The sequence below is a fragment of the Scyliorhinus torazame genome, chromosome 5 (assembly GCF_047496885.1).
Source record: "Scyliorhinus torazame isolate Kashiwa2021f chromosome 5, sScyTor2.1, whole genome shotgun sequence".
Taxonomy (NCBI): Eukaryota; Metazoa; Chordata; class Chondrichthyes; order Carcharhiniformes; family Scyliorhinidae; genus Scyliorhinus; species Scyliorhinus torazame.
The window spans coordinates 149,153,346-149,164,283 of record NC_092711.1 but is presented as its reverse complement, the minus strand read 5'-3'; the positions used below and the strand labels follow the sequence as shown (position 1 = coordinate 149,164,283).

At 47.6% G+C, this 10,938-nt stretch overlaps 1 long non-coding RNA gene across 1 annotated transcript; it reads left to right on the top strand.

The window, feature by feature from the left end:
- The first annotated feature begins 9,033 nt into the window (after positions 1-9,033).
- LOC140420067 (uncharacterized) lies at positions 9,034-10,620 on the top strand. Its single transcript, XR_011946166.1, has 2 exons — positions 9,034-9,151; positions 10,254-10,620. It is a non-coding gene; the product is annotated as an uncharacterized lncRNA (long non-coding RNA).
- Positions 10,621-10,938: the final 318 nt, after the last annotated feature.

Here is a 10,938-nt window from a genome sequence, read left to right as displayed (position 1 = left end):
TTCTAGATTCTCCCACAAGAGGAAACATCCTTGCCACATCCACCCTGTCAAGGCCCCTCAGGATCTGATACGGTTCAATCATGTCACCTAAACTCCATCGGACACAAGCCCAGCCTGTCCAATCATTCCTCACAAGACCAGCCTCCAATTCCAGGTAGGAGTCCAGTAAACATTCTCTGAACTGCTTCCAACACATTTACATCATTCCTTAAATGAGAGCAATACTGTACACAGTGCTCCAGATGTGGACTCGTCAATGTCTTGTATAACTGAAGCCTAACATCCCTACTTTTGTATTCAATTCCCTTTTTGTGAGTCATGCTCTTGGACACCCAGATCCCTTGGAGTCTCAGAGCTCTACAATCTCTCACTATTCAGATCAGAAACTTTTTTATTCTTCTGGCAACATGGACAATTTCACATTTTCTCACATTATTCTCCATTTGGCAGATCTTTTCCCACTCACGTAACCTGTCTCTATCCATTGTTGTCTCCTTATGTCCTCTTCACAGTTTACTTTCCTACCTATCTTTATACCATCGGAGCAGGAGTTGGCCATTCAGCCCATCGAGCCTGCACCACCATTCAATACGATCATGGCTGATCATCCACTTCACGGTAGCACAGTTGCTTCACAGCTCCAGGGTCCCAGGTTCGATTCCCAGCTTGGGTCACTGTATGTGCGGAGTTTGCACTTTCTCCGTGTCTGCGTGGGGTTTCCTCCGGGTGCTCCGGTTTCCTCCCACAGTCCAAAGATGTGCAGGTTAGGTGAATTGGCCATGCTAAAATGCCCTCAGTGTCCAAAAAGGTTGGGTGGGGTTACTGGGATAGGGTGGGGTTGTGGACTTAGGTTGGGTGCTGTTTCCAAGGGCCGGTGCAGACTCAATGGGCCGAATGGCCTCCTTCTGCACTGTAAATTCTATGATTCTATGATTCACTGTCTTTTTCCCCACACTATCTCCATATCCATTTGTGTTATTGATATTTAGAAATCTGTCAGTTGGGTGGCACGGTTGCCCACTGGTTAGCACTGTTGCCTCACGGCACCAAGAACCTGAGTTCGATCCTGGCCCCGGGTCACTGTCCATGTGGAGTTTGCACATTCTCCTAGTGCCTCGTGGGTCTCAGATCCGAACTTGTTGTGCAGCATTGGTGAATTGACCTCGCCACACTGCCCCTTAATAAGAATAGACTAATTTATTAAACAAAGAAACAGAAATCTGTCAGTTTCTGCTTTAAACACACTCCGTGACTGAGCTTCCACAGCCCTCTGGGGTAGAGAATTCCAAAGATTCACAACCCCCTGAGTGAAGAAATGTCTCCTCTGAGACCCGTCCTAAGTGACTTCCCCCTTAGTTTGAAATTGTGTCCCCTGGTTCCAGACTCTCCAATCAGGGGAAACCTCTCACTTGCACCCACCCTGTCTATTCCTTTATGGATTTTGTAAGTTGCAATGAAATCCCCTCTCATTCCTTGAAACTCTAGAGAAAAGAGGCCTAGTTTCCCCAATCTCTCTTCCTGGGACAGTCCTGCCAAATCCAGAACAAGTCTGGTGAAACTTTGTTGCTGTTCCTCTGTGGCAATACATTTCCTAAGGTAAGGGGAGTAAAACTGCACACATTACTCCAGCTGTGGTCTAAGCATTTCATAATGATCAATGTCAAGGCCACTGGATGGTATTCACTGAGGCACATTGCCTGGTTCTTCTTTGGCACCGGTATGATGGTGGTCTTCTTGAAGCAGGTGGGAATCTCAGAACAGAGTAGGGGAGGTTGAGGATGTCCGCGAACACACCCGCCAGTTGGTCCGCGCAGGATCTGAGTGCATGGCAGGGACTCCCGTCAGGACCTGTCGCTTTCCAAGGGTTCACTTTCAAGAAGGCCAATCTGACTTTGGACGCTGTGACGGTGGGCATGGGTGTGCCCAAGGCTGCTGGGGCAGATGACAAAGGTTTGTTGGTTTCCTGCTCGAAATAAGCATAGAATGCATTGAGTATGTCAGGAAGGGGTGCGCTGTTGCTAAAGATTCTACTCAGCTTTGCTTTTTAGCGCATTATGTAGTTTAAGCCTTGCCACAATCGATGAGAGTCCATGATTCTCGCTTAGTCTGGACAACTCTTCTGTTGTCTCTTGGCATCCCTGTTGGCTTTGATGAGGCCGTACCTAGATTTTTTTGTATAGGTCAGGGTTGCCTGACTTGAACGCCTCAGACGTGGCCTTCAGTCAGGAGTGAATCTCCCGATTAAACCATGGTTTCTGGCTGGGTAACGTACGTACTACCTTCTTTGACACACAATCTTCTACACACTTGCTGATGAAGTCTGTGACGGTGCTGGCATACTCATTTAGGTTGGCTGCTGAGTTCTTAAATATGGACCAGTCACGTGGGAGCTCTTCAGTTGCCTCGGACCAGCATTTGCACAACCTTCTTAACCGGATTCTCCCGCTTAAGTTTCTGCTTGTATGCCGGGAGAAGGAGCGCCGTCTTGTGGTCCGATTTTCCGAAGTGCAGGCGGGATAGATCATCAGGCGCCCTTGATGTTTGTGTAGCAGTGGTCAAGGATGTTGGGGTCCCTGTCGGGACAGGACATGTGTTGGTGGAATTTTGGCAGTACACTCGAGGTTGGCCTGGTTAAAGTCCCCAGCCACGATGAACAAGACCTCCGGGTATTCTGCTTCATTGTTATTTATAGCGGTTACAATTCATCAAGCGCCATCTTCACTTCCACCTGGGATGGGATGTAGACCGCCGTGTTGATGGCAGAGGTGAACTCCGTGGAAGGTAGTATCGGCGGCACTTCACAGTCAGGTATCCCAGATCCGGGGAGCAGTAGTTCGCCAGGGTCGCCACATCCGAGCACCAGGAGTTGACGAGGAGACAAACCCCTCCACCCACTCCAGGTTCAGTCCTGGATGTAATTAACAGCAGAATCTAACCCATCATCACTTGTGAACCCTTTGGTGTCTCAGCATGTTGGACGACTGAGTGAATCCCTCCCCACAGTGAGTGTAGGGGATTGGCTTCCTTTCAGTGTGAACTCGCTGGTGTCTCCGCAATGTGGATAATGTTTGAAATCTCTTTGTGCAGTGAGAGCAGTTGAACAGTTTCTCCTCAGTGTGAATGCGCTGGTGCAACATCAGTACCCGAGAGCTTTTAAACCCACTCCCACAGTCGGAGCATTTAAAGGGTCTCTCATTGCTGTGAGTGACATTGTGGCTCAGCAAGTGATGACCGAGTGAATCTTTTCCCAGTTGGAGAGGTGAACGGGCTCTCCCCGGTGTGACCTCGCTCGTGTTTCATCAGGTTGGATGAGGTTCTAAAACACTTTGTGCAGTGAGAGCAGCTGAACGATCTCTCCTCAGTGTGGATGCGCTGGTGGGACATCAGTAGCTGAGAGCTTTTGAAACCCCTCCTGCAGTCAGAGCATTTAAAGGGCCTGCTCTTGGTGTGAGTGACATTGTGGTTCAGCAGGGTGGATAATCGAGCAAATCCCTTATCACACACAGTGCAGATGAATGGCCTCTCCCCGGTGTGAACTCGTTCGTGTTTCCTCAGGTCACCAATGTTAGTGAATCCCTTATCACACACAGCGCAGTTGAATGGATAATCCCCAGTGTGAACTCGTTCGTGTTTCCGCAGGCTGCCATTGTCAGCGAATCCCTTTTCACACTGAATGCAGGTGAAAGGCCTCTCTCCAGTGTGAACTCGCTGGTGTCTCTGCAGGTGGGATAACCGAGTGTATCCCTTCCCACAGTCAGAGCAGGTGAACGGTCTCTCCCCGGTGTGAACGCGTTCGTGTCTCCGCAGGTTGCTAATGTCAGTGAATCCCTTTTCACACTGAGAGCAGGTGAACGGTCTCTCGCCAGTGTGAATTCGTTCGTGTGTCCGCAGGCTGCCGATTTCAGTGAATCCCCTTTCACACTGAGAGCAGGTGAAAGGCCTCTCTCCAGTGTGAACTCGCTGGTGGTTCTGCAGGTTGTGTGGCTGAGTGAATCCCTTATCACACACAGTGCAGATGAATGGCCTCTCCCCAGTGTGAACTCGTTCGTGTGTCCGCAGGTTGCCAATGTCAGTGAATCCCTTTTCACACTGAGAGCAGGTGAAAGGTCTCTCTCCAGTGTGAACTCGTTCGTGTCTCTGCAGGTTGCCAATTTGAGTGAATCCCTTTTCACACTGAGAGCAGGTGAAAGGCCTCTCTCCAGTGTGAACCCGTTCGTGTCTCTGCAGCTTGCCAATCTGAGCGAATCCCTTTTCACACCGAGAGCAGGTGAAAGGACTCTTTCCAGTGTGAACTCGCTGGTGTGTCTGCAGCTGGGATAACCGAGGGAATCCCTTCCCACAGTCAGAGCAGGTGAACGGTCTCTCCGCAGTGTGAATTAGTTTGTGTCTCTGCAGGTTGTCAATGCGAGCGAATCCCTTTTCACGCTGAAAGCAGGTGAAAGGCCTCTCGCCAGTGTGACTGCGTTGATGCGTTGCCAGCTCGTGTGGGGCTCTAAATCCCTTCCCACAATCCTCACATTTCCATGGTTTCTCCATGATCCGGGTGATCTTACGTCTCACCACGCTTGACGATCAGTTGAAACCTTGTCCACACAGAACACCTGCACAGTCTCTCCCTGCTGTGAATGGTGTAGTATGTTTTCAGGCTGTGTCACTGGTTAAAGCTCTTTCCACAGTCAGTGCTCTGTAACAGTCTCACACGGGTGTGTGTGTGTGTCTCAGTGCTTTTCCAGACACACTGTTGTTTAAAATCTCGTGAAGCAGACAGAATAGACAAACATTTCTCCTTCTAGATTCTCAGGCCGATGATCCCAAGAATTGAGTGACTCAGTCAGTTCTTGACCTGATATTTAGTTTGAGATATCGGCCTCAAACTCCTCTCGTTCGAACTTCCTGCAAACAGATTTTACAATAGTAATCATTGGCAGTACAGGATAGAAATTGAGAACAGACAATTCTAGTTTCTATCGAACATTCTTTCCTCTCTCTTTCCCTGGAATGCTTTAAATCTCAATCCCACACACTCTCCCTCCATTCTCACTCTGCTGTATCTAATATTCACCCTCCCAATTCTCCTGAAGGTGCTGATTCAGGCTGATTGACAGATCCAAGCTCACTGTTTCCTGTCCTGGGCACAGAGACCTGAAAATCTTCATGCAGGCTGCCAGACAGATATATATCTATATTACTGGATGAAAAATGTGTGTAATAAACAGACTGTATTCACTTACTTTCCCTCCCAATTTTCCTGAAGGTGCTGATCAACAAATCTAAACTCACTAAAACCTGCACAAGAGTAGAGAATCTCCATATAAGTACTGATTAGAGATGGGGAAATTCTGAGGAAGAATTTTATTTAGTCATGGAGTGGTCATGACAGGGAACTCACTGCACACAAGGGTTGTGGAAGTCCAGATGATCAATCATTTAAAATAAAATAGGATGGTCACTTGAAGAAAATAAACTTGCAGGTGAACAGGGATATCGAGGGGGAATGGGACTGACTGGATTGCTGTACAGAGAGTCAGCATTGACTTGAGTTCCCAAATGGATTCTGTCAGTGCTGCAATGACTGTATGACTGGAAATATATAATGTAGGTACAGTACTATATTACAAAACTAGAAATAATAATACATGTATTTTATTACAGAACCATCAATAATATATATAATACATACCATATAACACAAGACATAATTCTGTCCGATATTAAATTTTTAAAAATTAATTTACGGGATGTGGACAATGCTGGTCAGGCCAGCATTTATTGCCCATCCCCAGTTGCCCTTCCGAAGTAGTGGTGAGCTGCCTTCTTGAACTGCTGCAGTCCTTGAGGTGTTGGTACATCCCCTGTGCTGTTTTTTTTTCCATTTGTTTTTTATAAATTTAGAGTTCCTAATTCATTTTTTACAATTAAGGGGCAATTTAGCGTGGCCAATCCAGCTACCCTGCACATCTCTGGTTTGTGGGGGTGAAACCCACGCAAACACGGGGAGAATGTGCAAACTCCACACGGACAGTGACCCAGAGCCGGGATGGAGCCTCGGACCTCGGAGCCATGAGGCAGCAGCGCTAACCACTGCTCCACCATGCTGCCCTACATCCCCTGTGCTGTTAGGGAGGGAATTCCAGGATGTTGCCCCAGGGACAGTGAAGGAATGGCAATATATTTCCAAGTCAAGGTGGTGAGTAACTTGGAGGAGAACCTCCAGGTGGTGGGCTTCCCAGGTTTCTGCTGCTCTTGTCCTTCTAGATGGTAGTGGTTGTGGGTTTGGAAGGTGCTGTCTGAGGAACCTTTATGAGTTACTGCAGTGTATCTTGTAAATGGTATACACGGCTGCTACTGTTTGTCGGTGGTGGAAGGTTTGAATGTTTGTGGAAGGCGATGCAATCAATCAGGTTGCTTTGTCTGGATAGAGTCGAGCTTCTTGTGTGTTGTTGGAGCTGCACTCATCCAGCAAAGTGGAGTGTTTTCCATTACACTCCTGACTTGTGCTTGTAGATGTCTGGTGGACAGGCTTTGAGGCATCAGGAAGCGTGTTACTCATCGTAGGATTCCCAGCCCTTGATCTGCCCTGGTAGCTACAGTATTAATATAGCTAGTCCAGTTCAGTTTCTGATCAATGGTAACCCCCAGGATGTTGGTTGTGGGGGATTCACCGATGGGAATGTCACTGAATGTCAAGGGGTGGTGGTTAGATCCTCTCGTCAGAGATGATCATTGCCTGGCACATGTGTAGCGCGAATGTAACTTGCCATTTATCAGCCCGAGTCTGGATATTGTCCAGGTCTTACTGAATTTGGACATGGACTGCTTCATTATCTGAGGAGTTGAGAATGGAGCTGAATATGTTTGCGGATCTGCAAACATCACCATTTCTCACCTTATGATGGAAGGGAGATCATTGATGAAGCAGCTGAAGATGGTTGGGCTTAGGATACTGCCCTGAGGAACTCCTGCAGTGATGTCCTGGAGCTGAGATGACTGACCTCCAATCACCACAACCATCTTCCTTTGTGCCAGATATAAATCCAACCAGTGAAGAATTATCCCCCGATTCCCATTGACTCCAGTTTAGCTGGGGCTCCTTGATGCCATACTCAGTCAAATGCTGCCTTGATGTCAAAAGGAGTCACTCTCACCTCATTTCTGGCATTCAGCTCTTTCGTCCAAGTTTGAACCAAGGCTGTAATGCCGTCAGGAGCTGAGTGACCCTGGCGGAACCCAAACTGACCTTCCTGGAGCAGGTTATTGCACAGTAAGAAGTTTTACAACACCAGGTTAAAGTCCAACAGGTTTGTTTTGATGTCACTAGCTTTCGGAGCGCTGCTCCTTCCTCAGGTGAATGAAGAAGTATGTTCCAGAAACACATATATCGACAAATTCAAAGATGCCAGACAATGCTTGGAATGCGAGCATTTGCAGGTGATTAAATCTTTACAGATCCAGAGATGGGGTAACCTCAGGTTAAAGAGGTGTGAATTGTATCAAGCCAGGACAGTTGGTAGGATGTCGCAGGCCAGATTGTGGGGGATGAACGTAATGCAACATGAATCCCAGGTCCCGGTTGAGGCCGCACTCATGTGCGCGGAACCTGGCTATACGTTTCTGCTCGGCGATTCTGCGTTGTCGCGCGTCCTGAAGGCCGCCGTGGAGAACGCTTACCCGGAGATCAGAGGCTGAATGCCCTTGATTGCTGAAGTGTTCCCCGACTGGAAGGGAACATTCCTGCCTGGTGATTGACGCGTGATGTCCGTTCATTCGTTGTCGCAGCGTCTGCATGGTCTCGCCAATGTACCACGCTTCGGGACATCCTTTCCTGCAGCGTATGAGGTAGACAACGTTGGTCGAGTCGCACGAGTATGTACCGCGTACCTGGTGGGTGGTGTTCTCACGTGTAATGGTGGTATCCATGTCGATGATCTGGCACGTCTTGCAGAGATTGCCATGGCAGGGTTGTGTGGTGTCGTGGTCACTGTTCTGAAGGCTGGGTAGTTTGCTGCAAACAATGGTTTGTTTGAGGTTGCGCGGTTGTTTGAAGGCAAGTAGTGGGGGTGTCCCGGGACCTGGGATTCATGTCGCATTACATTCATCCCCCACCATCTGGCCTGCAAAATCCTACCAACTGTCCTGCCTTGATACAATTCACACCTCTTTAACCTGAGGTTACCCCATCTCTGGATCTGTAAAGATTTAATCACCTGCTAATGCTCACATTCCAAGCATTGTCTGGCATCTTTGAATTTGTCTATATATGTGTTTCTGAAACATACCTCTTCATTCACCTGAGGAAGGAGCAGCGCTCCGAAAGCTAGTGACATCGAAACAAACCTGTTGGACTTTAACCTGGTGTTGTAAAACTTCTTACTGTGCTCACCCCAGACCAACGCCGGCATCTCCATATCAGGTTATTGCAGAATTGCCACTTAATAGGACCTTTGATGACTCCTTCCATTACTTTGCTGATGATGGAGAGTATTCCGACAGGGAAGTAATTGGCTGAGTTAGATTTAGCCTGTTTACTGACCCTTTAAATGTCAGCCATTTCCTGGGGAAAGCAGCCCTTTAATTGTGAACATTGGGAAAGAGACCATCCTTTTAGCCAGACAAATAAATGTGTCAAGCTGAAGGAGCAAAGGATGTCAATGCCTTTGAGAGAGAGAGAGAGACCTGGGCCAAGCTTTCCAGAGTCTGCACCCTCCCTGGATTCACTTCCTTTCCCTTCAGTTGCTGCAAGTGACCAATTGAAGGTCAGAATGAGAAAAGAAATGGAAAGGGGGAGGAAATAAAGTGTTTTACTCTCAGATGTTGGAGACAGGAGTCTGTGAGCAGCTCAAACTTATTCAGGGTTGGAGGAACAACAGCTTTGCTCGGCAAAAACCGCCATGTGCAGCTTTCGCATTGAGACAATGGGGGAGCTTTGATTGGCGGAGGGGCAGAGTCTTTCCGGTCCTCCAACTCTTCCCATTGGTCAACACCTGAGAGGTAAGGTCAGCGGAAGTGAGCTCCCCTACGCATGCGCAGCAGTCCCTCTCCCTGAGACATGCGCAGTCCCGGATCAGGGAAGGGGGAGAACACCGATGGCCGGAACTGTCAGCCGGTTGCTGGAAACCGTCTCGAGGATGTGTTGGGGGAGACGGAACTGAGGGTGGGGGCGGCGCTTGCGTGTCCCGCGCCGGCGTGTTTGCACTAATGCAGTGACGTCACCACGGAGCGAGTGGATTCCTATTGGCTGATTTAGACGATGAGCTCCTTTGTGATGTCACAATGTGGAGGTTGAACAATGGGTTTCAGACTAAAACTTCCTCCTCTGGGCAACATCTGGGAGCAAATCAATGTCTCCCCTTTCAGAAGTTCATACGATATAAGAACTAAAATTAGGCCATTTGGCCCATCGAGTCTGCTCCGCCATTCGATCATCGCTGATCTCATCCTGGCCTTATCTCCACCGTCCTGAGAGTTCTTCAGAACCCTTCAACCCAATTAAAAATCTGTCTAACTCCTCCCTAAATTTACTCACTGTCCCAGCTCCTCCGCACTCTGGGGTAGTGAATTCCACAGATTCACAGCCCTTGGGAGAAGCAGCTTCTCCTCAACTCTTTTGAATAGGGCAGCACTGTGGCCCAATGGTTAGCACTGCTGCCTACGGCGCTGAGGATCTGGGTTCGATCCAGGCCCCGGGTCACTGTCTGTGTGGAATTTGCACTTTCTCCCCGTGTCTGCGTAGGTTTCACCCCCACAACCCAAAGATGTGCAGAGTAGGTGGATTGGTCACACTAAATTGCCCCTTAATTGGAAAAAAAAATAATTGGGTACTCTAAATTTTATTTTTTTTAAATTAAAACTGTTTTGAATTTGCTACCGCTTTTCGTAAGACTATTACCTCTCGTTCTGGAATGCCCCACAAGAGGCAGCAGCCGCTCCAAGTCTACTTTATCTTTCCATTTCTTTCCTCATTCTGAGGGGTTATTGGTGACTTGCAGCAGCTGAAGAGAAAGGAAGTGAATCCAGTCTGTATGTTCCACACATTTTGAGTTCAGTAACATAGACATATTTCTGTCTGGCAGTCTGCATGGAGATTTTCAGGCCTCTCCAAGACGGGGAGCAGGGATCTGTCAGTCAGCCTGAATCAGCACCTTTAGAGAATTAGGAGGATGAATATTACAGCAGAGTGAGAATGGAGGGAGAGTGTGTTGGATGGAAACTAGAATTGCCTGTTCTCAATTTCCATTTGTAAATTCCTTTTACAGGATATTAGATGAAGATTTGCAGAAAAAAACCTAACGCCACTTCAGGATTTGGAGGAGTCACTTGGTTTATCGGGACCTGAATATCATCAAGAGAACCATCACTGCAAAATACACTTCTGGGGTTAAGGATTGCCAGTCAGGCAAAGGAACAGAATGGAAGTAAACACAGGAACAAAGAATCACATTGGGCTGGTTCCAGGAGAATTGAGTGACAACTTCTGCGACGTAACCATGGAGTGTGATTTTTGATTGTCTTAAAAGTAAAAGGGCTACATTCTATTTGTAGTTTAAGGGATACGTTCCCTATAAAAATAGTGTTTAGGCATTGTTGCTTCTAGTTTGTTGCAATAAAGTCATAAAACCTGAAGTTTTTGTCTTATGACTCATTAATTTGTTCACTGGGTTTAGAATTTATCTTTTAAAATTCCTGATCTTTTCAGAGATCTTACACAGTTGGTTTTGAGTCACAAGTTTCAACTTCCCATTTAAGCCTCAGGCAACTTGCTGTCTCTCTCTTGCTCATGTCAATGACAGCCCAGTAACAGAGCTGAAGGCTGGAGATGCTGTGACCCCTTGTCGGAGCTGGAATCAGTTGAAAGAAGAACCATAGTTTCTGGTTGAGCTTTGTGTTAGCTGTCCAACCAGGCTGACCATATATAAATAGCTGACCAGGTATTATGTTGTG